We start from the raw sequence: 22,753 nt of genomic DNA on the forward strand, positions 1-22,753 counted from the left end.
GAAGGAAGGAAGGAAGGAAGGAAGGAAGGAAGGAAGGAAGGAAGGGAGGAAGGAAGGAAGGAAGGAAGGGAGGAAGGAAGGAAGGAAGGAAGGGAGGGAAATCAGTTTGTCTCTCTTTATGTCTGTGAATCAAGGTCTGTAGCAGGAGCAAACTAACATAAAGTACATTACTGCCAACATCAGCAGCCATGGAAGTGTCAGCTTCCAAGGATTCATTTAGATTTCAGTGAGCACATGGTGCACTGAGATTCGTGTGTTAACCCTTGCTCATAACAAGGTTGATAAAAAAATGCAAGCACTCATGGCTGGTATAATGTATTTATCGACCTTTTTTCTGCCAGCTTTGTTCTGTAATTTTTCTTCATTAGAAAAATTCATTAAAATCACTGAACCAAGGAAACTAAGTGCAGGGAAATGTTCAGCCATAGTACATTGACAAAAAATGACATTATTTTATTTAAGAGTATGACTGATGAAAATGTCCAAAATGCCAAATAAACCTATGAAATTCAGACAAAATGTAAGAAAACAACCTAGCTTTGACTCGTCCTAGATCATGATAATGTGTCTAACTGTGCAAGGTGTTGAGTATCTTCTGTTTAACCTGGGCTAAATCCTGATTCCCTCCTCCAGCAACTTTTCATGATATTTCAGCATATGATGTTTTAAAACTATGAGACTATGGAAAAATAAGTTGTTGGGTTTTTTTTTAAATCAAATATATCGAGACTCTTAGGCTCCAGGTGTCTCCAAGGTGACCTAAGACAACCTCTATGTTGCTATCATATATATCTTTTTCTTAAAAGATCCTGATGCATTATTCTGCAGGTTGATATTTATTTCCCCTACTATGGTGACCAAAAGGCAATTCTATCTTCTAATAAACAAGACTTAGGATTTCCCTCTTCTCCATATTATTTTTCCAGACCAAGTTATTTTTTTTAAATTCCTAATACCCATATTTTCAATGAGGTTTCATTGGACCTTTCTGCAGTTTCATTAACAGCCTCTCTTTACTGAAAACGCATCCCCTTGCATATTCCAGAATTTCATTAGTCTTTGTCATGGCTGAATCACCTTAGCAACTCAGAGGGAAGGATTTCTTTCTGTTAACTTTTTAAGAACTCTTGAATATCCCTCAAAATACTCAGAAGTAGCTCTCTCAGAGCTATCTAGTCCACCTAATCCAGTACTCCTAGTGTAATCTCTCCTTGTTTATACAATTTAATCTACCCTGGTCTGTTGATATGGTCCTAGCTAATTTGATCCTGTCTAATTTAACCTATCTTTTATAGCTCATGTTATCTTTGAGGTACCAACATTAAGATCCCATAACCCCTTGCCAACACAGAGTAAGTTCCTCAAGGAGAGGAACCAGAAATGAGACAGCTGCTGAAGTATACCAGGCTGCTTTCTCACTTTCTCTCCTTACAATCAGTATCACTGTAAAATTTCAAGTCCATTGAGAGAGGTGCAGAATTAAGGCTGCATTGTCTATTCTTTCAGAAATCCCAGGAAAAGGAAAACATGTCTGGCCTCAAGCAAGGGAATCTAGTTATCCTTTTTTCTTCTCCCTGAAAAACTATGAAAACTAAAGTGCAGGATATTTAATATTATCTTTTAATAGGTCCTGTCTTCTTTTCAAAATTGATTTGGAAAACCTGCCAGTTAACAGCAAACAGCAAGAGCCCAGAGGGAAAAAGGCAAGTATTGCTTTATAGATCAGCTGCTCTACTTCTGTGACTTTAGAATCAGAATGCTTAAGGCTTCGATACTTTTGACTACTTCAGAAAATAACATAATTCATTCTTCAAAAAAAATACATGAAAGACACATGGATGTTCACACAGAAAAAACCAGTAAGATTCAATAACTTTATATTGATTAAACATTCTCTACAGAATTTTTAATCTCTGACATTAGAAGAGTTAAAAAGCAGCTTCACAGAGAAGAAATTTTGGGGGAAGATCAAGTTATTGGCAATATTATTATAGAAAGTGCAACAAAACTGAAAAAATACTTTTTTTGCTAGACATGCATTCTTACCTTTGGAAACACTGGAAAGGAAAAGTCAAATAGACACAGGCTAACCATGAAAAACTTGGGAGATGTGTGCCAGGGAGGGTCCAGGATACATCAGGATGCCCCCCAAGAGAAAAGGGCAGCTAGTTATTGACAGACAACCCGGCAATCATCATCACTGTTGTTCTGGCATGATGTACCTTGCATCACTCCTCCCTCACCTTGTTTCAGCCTGCTCTAACCCTTTGTAGTCAGCACTACCCACTTAGGATTTCCACGTGTGCATGTAAATGAGTGTTACATGCCAAGGAATGAATTGATGGAGAAGAGCAACTACTGGGCGTATTTTTGTAATGGATTTGTATCCCTTCTATACTTTAAGGTGTATATCAGCATCCTAACAACAAACAGCAAGCTCAGTTTCTGTGTGCGGGTTTTTTGGTGCTATTTCTCTAATGTGCACACAACCATTTCAGACAAAATTAAATCCTGACCATACTGAAGGCAACAACCATGGTTCTTCTGCATTAAATTTTTATCTCAGCAAGCCCAACACCAGTGACTGAAGATTTTTTTATATGTGGTCTCTGTGCCCAGCATCTCCTGACTTCTGAAACGGCAATATCCCAGTCACAGTACCTGAATCCGCTCTCAAATTGGCCCACAAGAACAAGGCTAGTCTGGAACCAGCCCAGATGCAAGGTACTGGAAACAGCTTCTGTGTGCCCATAGGGTACTATCTGCTTGGTAGAAATGCAAAGTTGATAGTGAATGACAAGGAGTTTGTAGTGTTCATTTTTCTCTTCTGTCTTCTGTTCACTTTTGTTTCTCAACTCTACCCTTCTTCTGGAGTCCAAGGTGTCTTTACAATCAACATGAGATGCTAGTGTTTAAAGGATAAAAGTCCCAGGGCATTCATTCCCCATTTTCTGTTTGCTGACAAGAACTGGGGCTGTTTTCCTCAGCACTACAAGAAATCCAAAACAAATACCTCATTCCAGTGAGATTTCCGCCTTGCAGCATTCTCAGGGTTTTCACTTTAAACAAACAAGTTTTTCTGGTATATCTGAAGGATTTGCACAGAGCTTAAACTCCATGCACAGCTAAACAGCATGTGATTAAAAAGAAACATTCAAAACAATGTGGAAATAGATCCACCCACACTGGAAAAAAAAGAGTATTATAAAAGTCTTTGAGGACTGCTCATAAAACCACTGAACAGAAAGCACACCATAAAAACCTATGAAAAAATCAGAAGAAAATGGAATAATGTTTGTCTTTATTACTCTTCATTGAAATATTATTTCATCTATTTCTCCTTTGTGTGCTGGTATTTCCTCATTCTGTACTTGCTAGTCCCAGCACATCTGCAGGGCCACACTCTTCTTGACGGACGTCAGTGTGACTGCACTGCCACAGCCCCAGGGAACCTCCTCCTGTCTGCCATGGCAAGAGCTTTGTATCAGTGGCTGAAGACACCACCTGGGACAATAAGTGAATGTGGCACAAAGTACACCACATGCCTTGAACTGAAGTTGCAAATTCCCTGTTGCAGGCAAGATAACCCCTTCTGTCTCTAGGGCAAAAAAATTCTCTCCCTATCCCACTCCTCATGGAAGTAGCAGAATGAAGAACAAGTACTAAATTACCTGGACCATCCTGAAGACTAATTCAATTCTTTCCAGGATATGGCCCAGTTTAAATCTGATCCTGGCTTCAAGAAGCCATGTAAAGTTTTCCTATATCCTGGTTCATAGCTACAGAAGGCTACTCCTTTTACAGGGAGACCAAACTTCTGGACACTCCTGCTACAGCAGGAGTAACAAGGCGTTTACAAAGGATCGTCCATATGGCTGCAGACCAAAAAATGACTTTTTGCTACTGTCATCAAGGGTATCTCTGGTGCAGCACACCTGCCATCCCTTCCATATACTTGCTGCAGACAGAACTAGTCTGCATCCAGGATTCAGCCTGGTGTCTGCCAGCTGGACCATACAGTCCTATATCTCTTAATGAGGGACACTAGAAAGATATCTGGTACACAGCAGCTGGTACATGCCAAGAATCATCAGCTTGTTGACAGAAAGATACGTGACCTTACAAATACCTCTACAGCAGGATCTCAGTAGTCTCCTGCTGTATGGGTGGGGATGTCTATGCATGTCACTGCTCCCATCAATACACTGGAGAACAGAAAACAAAACAGTTCCTAAGAAGAGGAATGACTTTCTGTTCTTATCTACATCAAGTTCAGATAAGCACATAGCTTCTGCTTATGGCCAGGATGCAGCTAGAGAAATGAATAAACTGAGAGATGCTACTCATGATGCAGAGAATATTAAAGAGCAAACAACAAAAACAGGATGAAAGCCACTGGCTGAGCATTATTCTGTGGCAGAATACAAGAGATAAAATTGGTGGCTGAGGCAAAATGTGTCTTTCATTGCAAAGTTACCCCTGTTGTTACCGTGACTAGTTTTTCCAATCTAGATTAACCAATTAAAAAACAATGCCACATTATGACCAAAAAAAAAAAAAAAGAAAGTAAAGATCATTGTTTAAAAGAACATGCAAGCACCCAGTGGCTGCTTGTAACAGAAATTACTGTTGGTTGGTGGAAAAGAACCCTTTGGAATATGCACTGAAAGAGCAGCAAGGAACAATGAGGAGTGGACAGGGAAGCTGAGATGCCAGTGGTCTTCAGGACACTGACAGTCAGAAAGAGGGTAGGGGAAGATAATCAGCTGTGAAGTTTGGCCAGGAGCTGGAGAAGGTGTTAGAGCATGTTCCAGGTCAGCTTCAGCAGAGGGGAAGGCAGCTGGAGTGATCATGAGCTCGGGAGTGAGAAAACACCACAGCTAGTGAGGCAGTAAGTGGAAATAAGTAGCAAAGGTGCTTGAAAAGAAGAAGTGGTCTAGGAACTTTTAAGAGGAGCAGGTGTGGTATGTTACACATAGAGTGACAATTGCTAAATAAAAGAAGGTGGATGGGTATCAAAAACAACAACAAAATCAGTCAGGAGGTAGAGTGTGTCACTAGGGATAGGCAGGGTGAGAAAACATGTTTTTTAATCTGTGACCAAGCTGGAGGAGTGAACTGAAGATGACAAAGATGGATGTCATTACTAGCTGGGCAGAGGAAGGAAATTCACTTGTCAGAAATTGTCATGGTCTTCTACTTTTTGGGTATATTTCTGAAATTATCTACTTGACTGTGAAAACATGTTTTAGAGTCTTATTTTATTTTATTTTATTTTATTTTAAAGTGCTGTTCGTGCTATGAATAATATGCTCCTCTCCTCAAAAATAATTTTGCTGCTCAAAATGGAAAGAGACTTTCTCTGACAACCTTTTTCTACTCAAAGACTGCATTTCATGGTTTTGCTATGACTAAGAATGTCTGAAATGAGATTTCCATATATATCCATCTGTCCAATATTTTCATTTGCAATTTTCTCCTTTTTTCCTCTGCTTTTAAGATTCTACTTGTAAATGGATCATGTGGTATTGTTAGGTGGCTCTTACCACAGTCATCTTATTTTAGTAAGTTTTTAATACTTGTCAAGTCTTGATATGCTGGAAATAAATCATGATCATGTTCTTTGACACTTTCTGCTTAGGTTTTGACTGCGTTGAAGGTTGGGCTTTCAGTGAGACAGAAAATACATTACAGCTCAGGGAACCTGATTTAAAACACATATCAAAACCTCTTAGAACTTAGAAAGAGAAATGTTACAGATAACTCATTAGTTGCCAGTTTCTTCTTAATAATGAAAATAACCTCTGTGGATTAAAAAAAGCATAGTTCAGTGAACAGAGCAACTGATCTTTGCAAGCAGTGATGGCAGTCTTGCTAATGACTGTAGATTTCTCTCACTGTAGAAAAGCCATAAATCAGAAAGGGAAAGACCAAGTTATATTGAGCTCTGTTCCTTAGAGGTCACTCCTCACACTCACAGAGCAGAAACCTTTTACAGCTCCCTTCTTTTCTCCACTAAAAAGCCAAGCTGGTTAGTTATAATATATAATACCATCTATGATGGGTCTCTGTTTAAATGGAATGGTCTTTTAAAGCAGATCCTTAGAGACAAAGCTGGAAGTATTCCAGTCTTCTGAACTTGCTGTGCTTCCTCACCTTGACCGGAGTGGACACCATTTTGTGCTTGAAGCAGAATTTCTACAAAGGCTTGCAAAAGACATTATGACTCATACCAGATACTATTTAAAAAACTTGGGAGCATACCAGGCATATATTGCGTTTCTAACGTATTTGTTCTCATAGAAATGTTGGTTGGAAGGGACATCTGGCATCACGTCATTGAGTCCAGCTTCCAGTGTGAATCAGGACTAGACCCAGTCCAGGCAAAGTCAGGTGTGGTTTTTTCTAGCCTTGTCTGAGAATTTCTAAGGACAGATTTTTAAAGCCATATTGACAGCCTGTTCCAGTCCTGCAATGAAGATGCTCCTAATATCCAATCTGCTTCTCTCAAATTGCAACTTATGGGCACTGTCAATTGTTCTGGCCTATGCTAATATTAGAATCGATTTTCAGGAGAGTTTACATCAATTTTGTTTGTAATGCTCCCCCAAGCAACTAGAAACACCACTTCACTTCCTCATCTACATTGTCTCCAAACGAAAAAATCCAGCTCCCTCAAGGCCTACTATCTGGTCACTCTGCTGGACACTCTCTAATTTCTGAACAACCTTCTTGGATCCACCACTAGATATGAACTCTATGTGATCTCTTCAAGAATTGACAGCTCTGTAGTTGCCTGTACAGTTCTGTCCTTTTTTTTTCTGGAGGGAAAGAAATTATACAGTTGTTTCTGGCATGGACATACCTTTTCTCTATTGAAAATAATTGTGAAAACTCCCCAGAAGGTACAAAACCACAATAACATATCCTTATCAACTAATGCATTTTATATTACTTAGCTCCGTGATGCTCAGCACCATATCACAGCCATTAAGTAAAACTCTTTTTTTTCCCCCCATAAAATATAAAGACTTGAGACAGAAACATCAAATCTGAAGTATTATCAAATATGTGTGAGGGAGTTTCTAGGGTAGTTGTCTGCATTTCTTTCCAGGACTTCACTTGGTCTTACCTCAGCTATTCCTTTGTCTATGAGGGACACTGAAAGTCATAATTTGTGATAAAAATTTGCCTATATTAGAAAATGTTTCCTTTTTTGGTTCTGGAAAAGACAACAGACATAACCCAATTCTTGATAAGGCTAATGAAAATAGCTTTGTTGCTGTTACACAGAATTAGAGAGAGCTTTCTGTGAGTGTTTATATTCCTGACAAATACATGTGGCAAGGTTCATCCTCAGATCTTTGTTTGAGGGGATATGTGTGTCATTGTGTTATTTTCGGGATGATAGAGTAGGGTAAGCAGGATTCCAGGCAGGAAGAATGTTAGGTAAAAATAATTCACAGTGGAAGAAGAAAATAATAATTTCATATTTTTCATTGAATTTTTATTTCCTTGAGAATGGGTTTGTGAAAAAATGTAGTCTAGTTTAGGGACCACAGAACAATACAGTGTTTCCAACAGGATTTTTACAGAACCAGTAACATTCTCTGCATTTCGGAAAAGAAAGAGGAAAAATCTTTCCCCCTACCTCAGTCTTTGCTGCATGGTTTTCAGTAAGTAGATCAACAAAAACTTGCGAATAAAAAATTCATGCTGAAATATGTTTCATGACCTAACATTGAAAGAGAAGGACATTACTGATGAAATGTTTGAACTGTGTGCTGTACAGCAAAAAGTGTTCCTCTTTCATACTTTGTCATAAGAAAAGTTCTGATATTTTAATTTTTTAAAAGGTTAACACAAACAGTGAGAGCCCCTGTTCCTCACTTCTGCACTATATTGCAGATTTAAGTTCTGTCAAAAAATCTACATAGAATTTTCTTGCATATAAACACAAGAATTGAAAAATAGTAACAAAAGTTATAAATCTTGTGTTCTTGGATAACTGTCACAAATTCAGAGCTGTAGGTGGGCAGGGCAGGGAACACAGATGAGCAGGCTATGAGCCATTAGGGAGAAGAATCGTCACATAAATAAATTTGTTTGTACTAGCTCTACCTGCACAGTAGACCTAACTTGTGCTAGATCACCCTCATGTTGCTTTCACTCTGCATTCAGATGTACAGAAACATGCCACGTATTTTTCCAAGAAATGCAGTGATTTGCACTTCTGATTAAATTTTCTGGAGAAGAACCTGTGAAGACGGAGGCTGCATTTTTCCTAAACATCAGAAAGATCTCAATTTTTCCAGATGTCTTCATACATAATCTATTTAGTAAACTACTCCATATTTTAAAAGTGCAGGAACAGATCTAGCCTAAGAACTGATGAATAGTGAATTACTGCTAAATACCACAGAAGAGACTAATGTCATAATTTCTTTTAGGTCCTTCCCTCATCCCAAATTTGCATGTTCTTTCTTTTGTTTTGTGCACTGAGGCATAGAGATTACAGTAACTGTTTTCTAATCTTTTCAGAAAACAGTTTTCACTAGCTACAGCAGAATATATGAAAGAAACAGAAGTTATTTAAATGTGCAGATGAACAAAGCATTCTGAAGAGAAGATATTGGATATTAAAACTGGATTTGGATATTAAAAAAATTTACTTGGAGTCAAAATTTCTCAGAATGTATCACCATTCAAGACTAGAAATGTACACTGTGTTCTTCTAGAAGCAGAGATGTTTAAGTGCTTTGTCTTTCATTGCCAATACTTATTATTGCTGTTAAGGTCCTTTGGTCAGGAGTGAGAACAAAGATATGGTGATGCAATTCTCTGTTCCACAGGTGAAATTCTGACTCTTCTAAAAATTAATCTAAAGGTCTGGTTGTATCTGTGCTGTAGGGTGTAACCTGCTCTGTGCAAGATCCTTCACTATACTCACCTTAATCATCTAAGCACTCATGGCCCTCACCCCAGTGGAGCCCAGCCTTGGCTTGGACATCTAAGGATGTTTTTAAGACAGAAGGAAGCTGTGTAACTCTCTGCAGAGCCATAAGAAAGGTTACGTTTCAAACATGTAGGGTTGGTATGGGGGTTACCGCAAGTAGCTCAAGAATTCAGCAGAACAAAATAGTAGATTGGAGCGGTATGAAATGCTGAAGGAGACAAAACAGAGGTTGTTGAAGATGGCAACTCAGCAATGTCAATGATTTGATTCCATAAGAAGTGGAACCTGGCCATCCTCCTGACTGACACCTGCCTGAGCAGCAGAAAGCCCTTGGGAGTCCTCTTGGAGGTGGTGAGAATACTAACGCTTAGCATAGTAGCTCATAAAATCTCAGTTGTCATTTGTTCATGTTTGGTAATAAATAATTACCATATGCATTTGAGCTGTATATGTACTACTTGCAGAATCTTTTTGTTTGAGCTAAAGGTGTTTGAATAAATTGGTTCACAGGAGGAGGCACCTGAAGGTACCCTACAAGAAAGCTGGAGAGGGACTTTTCACAAGGGCATATAGGAATAGGACAAGGGTGGATGGCTTTAACTGAAAGAAGGTAGGTCAAGATTAGATATTACGAAGAAATTTTTACTATCAGAGTGGTGAGACACTGGAATAGGCTGGTTAGAGAAGTTGTGGATGTCCCATCCCTGGGAGTGTTTAAGGCCAGGCTGGATGGGGCTCTGAGCAACCTGATCTCATGGAAGGTCTTCCTGCTCATGGCAGGGAGGTTGGAACCAGATGATCTTTAAGGTCCCTTACAACCCAAACCATTCTATGATTCTGTGACAAGAAAACTCAGGATTCACTATAGTAATCTCCCTGGCTGACTTGTTCAGTCTGAAAATAGAGCAGGAAGGTATGGTGGTCTTAGGGGCAATGGAAAGCTGAACACAAGCACCTGAACCCAGAAATGGTATTCCCAATCCTTTATGTAAGACAGAGCCTATGGCAAAATATAGCAGTGTCGTACATCAACACTTCCTCCATCCTGAAATACCTCCTACACTTGCTTCCTGGTGAAACTGTTTCACTCTGACAAATTGCAGATAACTCTGCTGTGATTAGAATGGATACAGCTTCAGCTGGAGTAAAGTTATGAGATACTTAACTTGGATAGGATGTTTTATAATAATATATTATTTTAATATTATAATCTATAATGATAATTTTTTCTCTCAGTATTACATCTTAACAGATTAATTTCTCTCTGCTTGTGCTTTCTCTGCCATTAGCTGTGAATGAACTCTTGAAACTTTTGGAATATGTTCCATTACTGCACATTAACTATATAACAGAGAGGATTCATTGCCTTCTCTTCAAATAGCAATGAGACAAAATAACAGTTAAAAAGTATAAGAAAAGCTTAAACTTTTAAAGTTTAGGTCCTAACTGGTTTTTAAAGAGCTTGAGAAGCTGGCCTTGCCCACTCATGTTTGGAGTTAAAAAACCCGAAAGCAACCTGAACATAATCCATGCTACAGGTAAATGTTTGAGTAGAAAGAGACCTGAGCCTTACCATGGTGTCACTGAAGGCCCCTTCAAGAAAGGCTGACGAAAGATATGAAAACAAATTACTGGGTAATATTACTGATAATAGTTCAAACAGATGCAACCCCCCCTTTTATTTTTTCTAGTATGCTTGCTTGAATTTCTGCCCATAAAAGAAGTGGTAACCCACTTAATATTCCAGGAAAAGTTAGGGTCCAGAGGAGCACTGTGCAAAATATGCACAATGAACTCAGAGGAATTAGTCTTCAGAGACAGCAGACAATTTGTTCGCAGTCTTCAGCATAATTTTTACTCCATTTCTTTATGAAATATTCTCTGAGGAACCATACCAACATAGGTATTTAAAACCCTTGGGAAATACAAAATTTTAAATACTGGCACATATTGAAAACTGATGGCTATTAAACACATGTCCAAAATCAATGATATGAAGGAATGAACTATTTTGAAAATGTTTGAGTTATGTATGTGGTGACCAATAATACTTATGACCTTCACCATTAGTTTTTCTTATAATGCCTAGTCTGTGTTGTGTGACTGTCATGGAGAATGCACTTAGTGCTTTAAATGATGCTATTTTCAAAGTTGTCTGTAGTAGCAATGTTATTATCTATAACTCCAGGAGACTGTCCATCTCTTTATATAAGTTCTGAACATGCCTAAAACTTTATTTTTCTATCTTTTAGGCTGGAAGTTGTCAGCTATTTTGTGGAACACACTGTCAGGTTTTGTTCTCAGTAATGGAAGACTTAGTCCATTTTGTACTTCGAAAATTGAATTGTAACTTATAAACCTTAAAAAAGTGTCCCCATCCCTGATAGAATTGAGATGGCTTTGAAGATACTAGCTCACTTTGGTAACTCACTTATTGTGACTATCATTACCATCGAGTGGCTCTAGAGAAATCACAGAAGGTGCTGACTTGTGAACTGTATGGCTGTAGCTAATGCTATTAGTGCTACAGATAAAATGATTCAAAAAGCTACAGCCTGTTCTGGTAGCAGCCATTTCAGTGAAAGAGACATGATAACCCCAGCAATCCTCATGCTTCATTTAAAATTGTAGCAGGAGAGTATGAGTTTGCAAGAATAAATAAAATTGCTATAGTGGAAGGTTTGCTCTGGCTTGGATTGTGATAAACAGCTCAGAAGAGTAGTGCAAGAAGCGGTTCTCTTTCAAAATGAAAACTTAATAAATGTAGACATTCAGAATTTGGGAGATTGTTGTAGTGCTATTTGTGAAAAGACTGAGAAACCTGAAAGAAGTTAAGACTCCTAGGGAAGTTTTTTGTAGTTACAGAGTCATTATGCTTCATTATTGCAAGTCTATCACAAGCAAATGGACACTATCTAGAAATTTATCTTTAAATCTTCATAATTCCAGTGGTCTTTAAGGTTATTATGGAGTGTCTTTATACCCTTGAAAAACAGCTGCTGAAGCTCATTTTATGTGGTCAAGGTTTAAACTCTGATGGAGTCAACTCATAAATAAAAAGAAAACAGATACATTCCCACATCATTACTGCCAAACCCCTGTCACAGCCAATAGATCAGATAACGGGTAATAGCCCTGATAGGTGCTAGGTAAATCACAATGTGTTCCACTGCCTACTGAAGTAATGTGAGATTCTTCACTGACTTTCACAGCCTCTAGGTCAGAATTTTATTCAACAATCTAATAGTTACAGAAATAGTATGAGATACATGGATTTGATGGTTGGACCCCTTGGTGGATAGGGAATTGGCTGGATGGCCACACTCAAAGAGTTGTGGTCAACAGCTCAGTGTCCAGGTGGAGACCAGTGAATAGTGGCATTTGCCAGGGCTTGGCCTTGGCACCAGCGCTGCCCAGCATCCTTGCTGGTGACAAGGACAGTGAGATCAAACACACCCTCAGCAAGCCTGCTGACAACACCCAGCTGTGTGGTGCAGCTGACACACTGGATGAAAGGGATGCCACACAGAGGGACCTGGACAGGCTTGAGAGGTGGCCCTATGTGAACCCTGTGAAATTCAACAAGGCCAGGTTTAAGTCTTGCACCTGGTTCAGGGCAATTCCAAGCTGGTCAGTGAGTGAAAGCAGCCCTGAGGAATAAGAATTGGGGCATTAGTGGATGGGAAGCTTACTTGACCTGGCAATGGGACCTTTCAGCCCAGAAAGCCAATCATATCCTGGGCTGTATCAGAAGAAGTGTGACCAGATGATCAAGGAAGGTGATTCTTCCCCTCTTCTCTCAGGAGACCCCACCTGAAATACTGCATCCAGCTCTGAAGCGCCCACCATAAGAAGCACCTGGACCTGTTGGATCAAGTCCAGAGGAGGGCCATGAAGATGGTGAGAGAGCTGGAACAGCTCTCCTATGAGAGGCTGAGAGAGCTGGGATTGTTCAGCCTGGAGAAGAGAAGGCACCACAGAGAAACTATAGGAGCCTTCCAGCACCTAAAGGGGACCTACAAGAGAGCTGTGGAGGGACTTTTTACAAGGGCACATAGTGACAGGACAAGGGGGAATGGTTTTAAACTGAAAGAGGGTAGGTTTAGATTAGGTAATAGGAAGAAATTCCTTACTGGGAGAGTGTTGGGAACTGGAACAGTCTGTCCAGAGAAGTTGTGGATACTCCATCCCTGGAAGAGTTCCAGGAAAGCTTAGATATGGCTTTGAGCAACCTGATGTAGTGAGTGGCATCCCTCCCCGTGTCAGGAGGTGGCAAGTCACAACTATGAGATCTTTAAGGTTCCTTCCAACTCAAACCATTCTATGATTTTGTGCTTGCATCATGACTAGAAAATATCAATGAAATAAATAGATTGCAAGCTTAAATTAGTTAGAAGAGCCCTCTCCTATATTTGAATACTAACCAGTTTTTAAATTAGTGTTCTACCAAATTGAAGTTCCTTTTAAATGGGAAATATAATAATGGTATTGAACCAGGGGAAATTGCAGCTATTAATTTTGCATATCTGGACACCTACCTGAAAACTATTACTGTGACTTTGTACAACTGGGACAGAAGAAACCCCCCAAAATATGAGGCATAAAATTAATGTTTGATACAGTTAAAGGAACATTAACAAGCAAAAAGTATTAAACAGATGGTTATTCTTTTCGAATGAATAGTTGCTAAAGTGCAGAAGTCCAAGGAAAGTCACACCAAAGAATTAACCCCTCAAGCATGTTGTTCTATACTCTCATTTCATTTACTTTGCAAACATTTTATAAACTATATGTTACCCCAACTACATCTTAGTTGGCTAAATAACAATTCATGTAACTTTTACATTAAGATCATTAAAGCAGTTCTGTTGGTACAGCCTAACCTTGCACTCTTCTGGTCAAAATATCCCTGTGGCAAATTAGCCTTGAAACCTTAGCCCACAAACAGTCCAGTCCAGCGAGCAACTGAATCAATTCACCCCCTCTCCTCAAAAAGCTGTAGTAGTTTGCCTTGGTCACTGTATGTGTAATACACATACTCAGTGCACCTAAGTAACAAGACTTCATATCCTTAGCATAGCCAACCAGGTAATATTTCATCTTTGTTGATATTTGCTATCACTTTTCAAAGGCTGAATTAAATTAGGTGTCTGTCAGACTTCCACAGACAATGTACCTGAGCTATCTCGTGCTTCTGAAGGACAAACCATAACTCTCAGCTAATTACTCTCTGCTCTTACACCTCTGACTCACAGCTAATGGGACATGAATTGGTAGAAAAATACAGGATTTAAGGAACAAGACATAGCTTCCCAAGCAGGTATCCAATGCCACTTTAAATTCCTAGGGTATCCTACCTGGCACAGAGCTATCACTGCAGAAAGTCATAGGCCTCCCATATGTTGTGTGTCATACCTGCCAGCTCCTTGCAGATGTCTTAGGCACTCAAGGGAATCTAAAATATCTCTGGGTACTTCAGCTTAGCCACTCACTTGACTTTGATATCAGAAAAATCTCACAGAAGTGGAAAAAGTACCTTTCTAGTTTAATGTTTACAAGTATTACTATTTCTGACCATCAACTAGATTTTAATACTAAACTCCTCAGATTTTTTTACTTGTTTTCATAGTGTTGTATTAGTTTTGAAATCTATCAGAATCCATGTTATTGTTTTTAATCCTACACATAATAGTTTGAAACTATATGGATTGACATTTCACTGTACTATAACTCCAAAACCTTAACATGTTTATGGTTTAGCTGCTGTTTTTCTGGCAAAACAATGGCTGGAAAATAAAATAAAAAAAGGGATTTCACTTTTTAAGGATGCAAAGCTGGATTCTAGGAAGACACACCAGAAATCCATTCAATCCCTAAGGTAGGCTAAAATGGAGATGGGAATGATAAATTTATGTATAGACATATAGGATTTATTTCTCCATTTCCTGTTTTCTTCAGTGAGATTTATGCTTGACTAAAGACTAATCATATACAGACAACATTAATCTCACTGAAATCAATCTTCCTATATGCAAACAAACCCATAGCACAAGTGGTCTGGGACATCAGGCAGTAGCTCCTAAATCTGCTAGGTCTCATCCGTGCAGGAGAGAAAGGTAAAAAAGGCACATGTGACATTAGGTTGTTCCAAAACCAAGGGAGATCCAATGGAATGTGCAAGAAACTTGGCATGGCAGCAGCAACTGTTGTGGAGTCACACCACCACGTGCTACCAGATCTGTGTGGCAGGGACACAAGGGTACGAGATTCATGGGGACTGCTCGGGCACCCCTGCTTGTTACTGCTGCTGCCCCTGAGAGCGTGTATGGAATTGCAGCATAGCACAACAATCTGGTACTCACAGGCACAGCTGTATCAAAATGAATTTTGTATTGTCGTTTGCCTACTAGCCAGTGTGGGTTGCAGTGTTGAGTGCATGCAATAAACAGAATGGGTTTGGAGGTGCTGACTTATGATTGCACACTTACATTCCTCTTACAGGAGGGTCAGAAAGATTTTCTTCTTCCTCACCCTTATCACACCAGTACATCTCACAGAACAAACTTTTACATTTCTTTTCCCACATCATATCTTGTTGGTTTTTCTTCATTTTGTTTATGGTTTTGCTTTCAATAGGAGCAAGAATGTAATTAATTTCACATGTGCAGTTTATTTCCACTTCAACAAACAAATGATGTTCAAGCGCTGCACAAGAAGCCTCTAATTAAGTCATACAATTAACATCAATTACATACTGTAAGTTATTAATGGTAAGTTTTCAGGATTCAGAATAAAGTGACACTGAAGGTGTCTCATCAGGGCGAGTGTCACTAAAGTGACACTGAGGGTGTTCTCACTAGAAAGCTGTGCTGTCAAGGTCCTCTCAGACAGCAAAGGACATGCTGCACTCAGCTCATGCTTTGAACCCAACAAAGCAGAAGTGTCTCGATTCAAGTAAAAATGATGTGAACGTTAATGTTATCAAAGTACACCGCGGTTTTTCCTTTATAGGGGCTACCTCATCGCTCTAAGAATTTAAATCACAGAAGTGTCTATGTCAATACAAAATTGCTTCATTTCCATAGGTCTACGTCATGTCTTAGATTTCTCATACAAATTCATGTACACTCGAGAATCAAGTTACTCTGCTGCTCCCAGTGAAATCAGTTCTGTTGAATGACTGTACTCTCGTACCAGAGACAATTTTGACTCTGTGACTTGCTTGCTCCCAGACCCAGGCATAAATTGACCTTTTAATTACCTCTGTGGGATTCTGTTTAATATATCTAAAGTAGTGTAACCTACAATAGAAGCCAGTTTTGGCAAATCTGTACATTTCTGGCATTTCATGGTTGCTTATAACATGCAAGTTTATGAAACTGTGGGTGCACCAAAGCAAAAATTTTATTCAAGCCTTGTTAAAGTACCAGTTCTGCAGGCAAAATCCAACTTTGGCTCCTTTATTTGAAATTTTTGTGGTTTTTGTAAAAAGTTACTTAATATAATTTTTACAAGTTAAAGTTTCATTTATCAATAAAAGGAAGGGGTGCACCTACCCAAAATATTTTCCATGATTTCCCACTATAACTGGAAGATCCTCTGTTTAATAGTTGCTACAAATTGTTATCAGTACCATATATAAGTGTGTTCTTCTTTTCATTAATTTAGTAGCATGCAGTAATACTTTTAGCTTCCTTCCTCTCATCCCCTGTGATGATTTTTACCTAAAACTGTTTAGTCAGCAGACATAAAAACAGCTCTTTCTGCTTTAACATTATCTATTAGAACTCCAAGCCTATTCATGAAACAATTATAGGAAAAGCTGGCTTATGCCCTACATTTTGTCCAGTAGCAAAGATCTGTTCCCTGTGTGTTCTGGGTGCTACTGCCCACCCCCAGATCACCTGTGAGATAGTCTGCTTTAAAAAAACCTAACAAAATCATGAACAGAAGGTATTACTCCTTTTATACTCCTGGAATGGACTTCAGAGAGGAGAATGGGAGTTCTCTCTTTTATTCGTTCAAAAATGAAAGCTCATTTTTGCGGGAGACAGAAGAGTCCTTGCTTTGACTTCAGTGTCAATCAAGAGAGAAGGGGCACTAATCAGTTCTGATTAAGCTTCGAGTTCTTTACAGGCTCTGAATAAATCACAGGAAAAACATGATGCTGTAAGATTGCTGAGAAAGTTTAATCATGAGCTATTCACAGCAGATTCAGGAACACACCACTCCCAGATATCTGTATTTGATATACCTCCTACAGCTAAGGCTACATCCAGACCTACTGCGTCTGTCTTCTTTTCCATCTGCATCCCTGCAGGCTCCGCTGAGCCCCCGTGCCCCAGCACCTCGGCACCCAGTCTGCTGGGGATTGTCTGCCTCAGCAACCCAAGAGAACTCGTCACGTCATCCAGCTACTTGGGCTTTATACTGTACAGCAAGGCAGGATATTTTGTCCTCCTCAAGAATGAGAGGAGGCAGGAGGGGCTCCCCTCACAGCACCAGAAAACCAGCATTAAGAGCAGCATTGTTCCTTGGTTTGTCTTACAGTTTTAAAAATAATCTCTTGATCAAAGTCAAAGAAGGAACAGGTTCAGTGTCACAGGATCTGAAATTCCTTGCGAACAGGAGTTTTGGTTAAAGCAGGAGCACTCCCCCCTGCCCATATATACACTTGCAGTGATTAACACAGCTGTGCCTCCTTGCCTGTACATCAGTCCAACACAGCTGCTACATATGCCTGCTGCTTTCTGAAAGCTGTCCCTGTCCGATCAGTACATTAAACCAGCCTCATCCCCCAGGTTTTTTATTTTCTTTTCAAAAGCAAGGGGCAGAAGGATGCACAACTTTCTGCCCTGGAAAAAAGCTAGGCAAAAATTGTCTGCTATTCCCTTATCATACCTCAGGGAAAAACTACTTAGGTTGCTGAAGAGAACCTTTCCAGAGCAGCTGTAACTGAGAATGCAACCCTGGAGATACAGGTAGCCATGAGAGTGCTCTTCCACATGGACCTAAAATCTCTGAGTACATTTGCATATCTTCCCTCATCACATCCACATCTCCAGCTGACATCCTCTCCCTCTGAGACTGGCAATGTTCCCTATGCCTCAAACTACAGATACCCCTAGTTCAGTCGCTGTTTCTGTTTGATGCTGTTTGCATAGAAGGTGTCTGGAACTGAATTTCTGGAGGTCTCAAGCTGTGAGTATGCTTGATCCACGTGTCCCTAAAACTGGCTATCTGTAAACTAAACTTAAAACTCAGTTTGAGGGCAGAGATGGTGGGGTTGCAGCTATAGAAATTTGGACCTAACATTAAACTATTCCTGGATTTCATCGGATAAACACAAGCCCTGTAATGAATCCTGCTGGCTTGAGGTTTGAGGTGACTCTGACTCATATTTTGCTGAATTTCACTGCAAAGAATGTTATGCTCTTTTAGTCTGAGTTGTGTGTGATCGGAAAGCCTGTGCTACAAAACCTGTACCCAGTGGTCTTGTGAAAGCTGATAGAGCTAAAAGCTCATGGCTTTTGGTCTGCAACCTCCTGAAGAATCAGCCGTGAGAAGATCCACTCCATGCTTGGCAGACAACTGAGGACCTAATATCCAGGGCATCCAGAACCCAGGGCTACACAAGGGGCTGAAGCAGTGGTTCTGGACATCTGTTGGAGCAGGCTTGTGATGTTTCCAGAGAAAGCTACTGCTGTGATTCCTTCTTCATTTAGAGGATCCAGCAAAACAACAGAACTTCTCTTGCATTTAAATGTCCTGTAGTTTTTGACAGACCTGCTGCTTATAGCAGGTAATAAAATGCAGAGAGTAGTATTTCATTTGCAGCTCCCAACTATTTTATTATTCACAAGACAGCTGAAAAAATCCACACAGGGGAAGATAAGGTTACTCTGGCCATGATCAGCCAGCAAATCAATAGCCATGCCAGAGATAGTAAATGTGTGTGCTGATTCACATGCACTATCCTCTGTCAGTGGTTGTGATGCCTTTCAACCTAACTGGGATTATTAAAATTAGAGGTGTGTAACAGAAGCAAATGATAGCTTATCTACATAATAGACCTGGAAAAAATGAATGTTTCAAAGCCTTTATGCTTGGGTGAGGACCATTACTGAAGTCCTACTTACTGCAGGGAGAGAATATTGAAAAAAATCACCAGTCCCCGCTCATTAATTTACCTTTTAATTTTATCTGTAGACAGCTTTAATTTTTAATTGCTAACATAATTTCCTTGTTTGTTTTTGAGGTGATGAATTAGATGTGACCAATCCTTATTTGTTGCAAGGGCTAATGTTCCTGACCCTTAATAAAATTATTCAATAATAATGTAACTACTCATGGAGCCACCATCTACTATGTATTTCCTGTTTTTAAAAAGATCTTCTTTGACTTAGTATACAGGAAAGAGCCAAGTTACAAGTTATGTGAGGCATCTTTCAAGTTTAAATTATGTTTACATCTTAAAGATAACACAGGTAAATCAGAATAAATTTAAATATAGCCCATGTATTGAGCCAAACCTGTCCCTCATCACCAGTGACCTATGAATGCAGGAACAAGATTCTGGTACATCTTTCAGTCACCATGCACTCCAAAACTGTGGCATTAGGGCTAGAGTTTGGTGTCTTTCCTCTTGCCCTGTAAGTTGCTAGATCCAATTTTCATAGTTAGCTTCACACATTAGCATACACACCTGTATTCCTTCTTTGGTGATGTAAATCCCAGAGTCACAAAAATATTTTTTTACCTTTGAGAGGTTCAGGATATTGATCTTTACCTCATCTTACTTCATACACCCTGAAAGAAGGAAAAGTTTAATCAGAATTTATTTTAATTGTGGAGGAAGAGGGAGAATGGGCTGATTGATGGCAATTAGTGTGACTTTTCTTGCATAGCCTTCAATGGATATCTTCTCTCTCAAGTTTCAGTATTTTGATTATTTTTCACCCATGACTGTAAATTGTTTTTAAAATGTCTTAATTTCACTGACCTATTTTAATAGAATTTTCTATCTTGTACTACTTATGTATTCAAATGAACCCAAGAAATGTTTCTGATTGATAGAAAAACAATACATCTTGCAAGTAATGACTGCAGTTCCATCTGTTGAATTTGGGTGTGAAAGACATTCCCTTAAGAGTCATTGTAGTTCCTATTTGATATTTGAACCAGTTGTAGATTGACAAAAATCATAGATATTTGCACAATAATAAGGAGAAAAGCAGATTTTATGCAAAACCACAAGAACATGAGGCTCTCCACTGCAGAGGACCAGCTGTTTATTTGGAATGCATGTATTTTCTTGCAGAAGTGTTTTATATCATCAGATATAATATAGTGTTTCCTTGAGTATTTTCAATTGATACCCCAGAAGGTCATGTTGCAGGGATTGTGGTTGTAATGTTTTACCAAGGAAGAAAAAGCTTAGGAAGAAAACAGGTAATTGTTCTTGATCATTTTCCTGCTTTAGGTTACTAATTTTTGCTATATACACTATTTATTACTCATTTACAAAGAGTAGAATGAGAAAACAGCCTTGTATATTGTGTCCCTTTCAATCATGTTCCAGTTTAATCTCCATTTCCCTGACTAGCCATCCCACTTTATGCACTGAAAGGTGTTCAGCTGCTGACAGGAATCAGCCACGTGCTGTGTTGCCAGGGCAGCTCTGTACAGCATTGCCCTGCTCTCTATTTCTAAAGATAGCCCTATGTTGATCTCAAAATCCAAAAGCCTGTTATTTTAAAATGTCATTTACAACATCTATGTTCTGAATATTTATATTCTGGATGTTTTCTCCTATTGATTTAATAGCCAAAAAAATGACCATTTGCCCTTTGTTTCTGTCATTCTGAATTAATTAAATTTCTGTTAAAAGATGCATCTGGATTTGGGCAGAAAATCAGCCCATAAACTGTAACAAGCAACTGTGCTGAGTTACACTTTCTGACAACAAAACCCAGACTTTATCAAAAGAAAAAGTTTACGTACATTTAATCTCTAACTTGGCATATACTGAAATGCCAATCAAGAAACTGTATTTTCATGTTCTATTACAACTGCACTATGTTTCTGCGTATAATTGGATTCATCCTGAATCCAATTGGATTCAGAGGCTGGAGTTGTTGGAGGCCCTTGTGGAAGATAAAGCTTATCCAGTGTTGATCTCTAGCACCAAAGCAGCCACTGTGTTGACAGAGGAAATTATATTTCACAAAGGCAAAGGTGAAGTGAGTTCCTTCAATCCAAATAAATTCATGTGATGCTGTGAAGGCCTCCTCCCTTTCCTGTTGCTAAACGTGAATAAATATTTCCTTCTGGGATGACTTTATCACATGATAGTACTTTAAAATGAATCACTTTTGTACCCAAAGTCACTCAGTATATAAGCCTAGAGTGGCAGGTTTTACATAAGGCATGGATTTAGTTTGTTGGAAGGATAAATAATCGTAATATTAAATTGCACTGACCTTTCAAACAAAGAGGGAACAAGAACATCTACAGCCAAGTAAAATAGGAACAGCAGAAAGTAAACACTGAAAATACTTGAGAATGTTGAAAAACAATTACCCAATAATACTAAAATCATTCAAACTGAGATTTTTTCCATGCCTTGGCCTAAAAGATTAGTTTCATTTAATAAGTAGCATGGGATGTAAAAAATTTAAGTCCTGTGTCTATGATGGTTCACATCTGTTTCTGCTGTATTATCCACAAGTACTAAATTCCTTTCCCTTTAGACTTTAAACCAACATTTTCATCATTATCCTTTATTCCAGCCTGTCCCCTGATCATGACATTTCTTGGGCGATGAGGGCTGGGGATATCATTCCATACTAACTGTCTTCAAGAACAGACAGTTTCCCTTCAGCAGCAGTTACTGGGTGTATGCTTTGAAAACCAGTCACATCAAAACTGTATATCTGAGTTACTTAGTCCAAGCAGCTCAGATCTATCTCACTTCTAGTGGTCAGGTTAGCCAGAGGTTCTCAGGCTACACTGAGATTCACACAAAAGGTATCAGAGGCCAGGCCTTCGTGTGGGTTCTATGTTTTTGCTAAGACTCAGCAGTTACAGGACTCAGGAGATGAAAAATCTTGGTTTACAGCTTCATTTCGTCTTTTATAAAATAAGGAGTTGGATGCAGTTTTCTTAGAAATGAGCAAAATTCTGCAATCACCAGGAACTGTTGTGCTAAGGGGAGACAATCACAGTCTTTTCTGCTGGAGATGGTTAACTTTCTACTAGTGATTGAATATGCATTGAATCAGATTTTTTAAAAGTGCAAAGCAGAGGTTGATTCTGTATACCAGAGAGTTATGTTCAAGCCTCTGACTAAATGAATTTCCAACTATTTTTTCAAAGTAAACAAGTACAACAAAAACATCAGGAAGAGCATTTTCTCTAACTGCCCCAAAAGTATAGGCGTAAAGATGCTCTCCTGGCTCCTGGGGGACCAATGGCTAGTCCTGAGGTGAACTTCAGCACAGTGAGGGCTAAAAGAAAACCTTCCATCTCTGAAAATAGTGTAGCAATTAATGTCTCCGATTTTCTTAATCATGTCCTTTCATGCCTCCATGACAAGATGGCCAAGAATCCTCACCAGATGCTTACCTCTTCTTATGTTGCTGAGGCCCAACTGAACTTCCATGGCTTCCATGTCTCCAGGTCTAAAGAGCCCAAGGAATTCAAGTTATGAACTTTCTACTCTTATCTTCTCTTTCTCTTTCTCTTTCTCTTTCTCTTTCTCTTTCTCTTTCTCTTTCTCTTTCTCTTTCTCTTTCT

At 39.1% G+C, this 22,753-nt stretch overlaps 1 long non-coding RNA gene across 4 annotated transcripts in view; it reads right to left on the reverse strand.

Annotated features, from left to right (window-relative positions):
- The window catches only part of LOC121674966, a 104,145-nt gene that overhangs the window by 52,512 nt on the left and 28,880 nt on the right, over positions 1-22,753 (reverse strand). For 2 of the 4 annotated variants that reach the window (XR_006019907.1, XR_006019906.1), the window contains 2 exons: positions 22,583-22,638; positions 19,662-19,765 (listed from right to left, as the gene is read on the reverse strand). This is a non-coding gene — a long non-coding RNA (uncharacterized LOC121674966). The remainder of the gene's footprint in view (positions 1-19,661; positions 19,766-22,582; positions 22,639-22,753) is intronic. The other 2 variants (XR_006019909.1, XR_006019908.1) reach the window with 1 other exon arrangement.

This window comes from Corvus kubaryi, unplaced genomic scaffold (assembly GCF_017639235.1).
Source record: "Corvus kubaryi isolate FWS band 111438036 unplaced genomic scaffold, C.kubaryi_AGA036_p1.0 71, whole genome shotgun sequence".
NCBI lineage: Eukaryota > Metazoa > Chordata > Aves > Passeriformes > Corvidae > Corvus > Corvus kubaryi.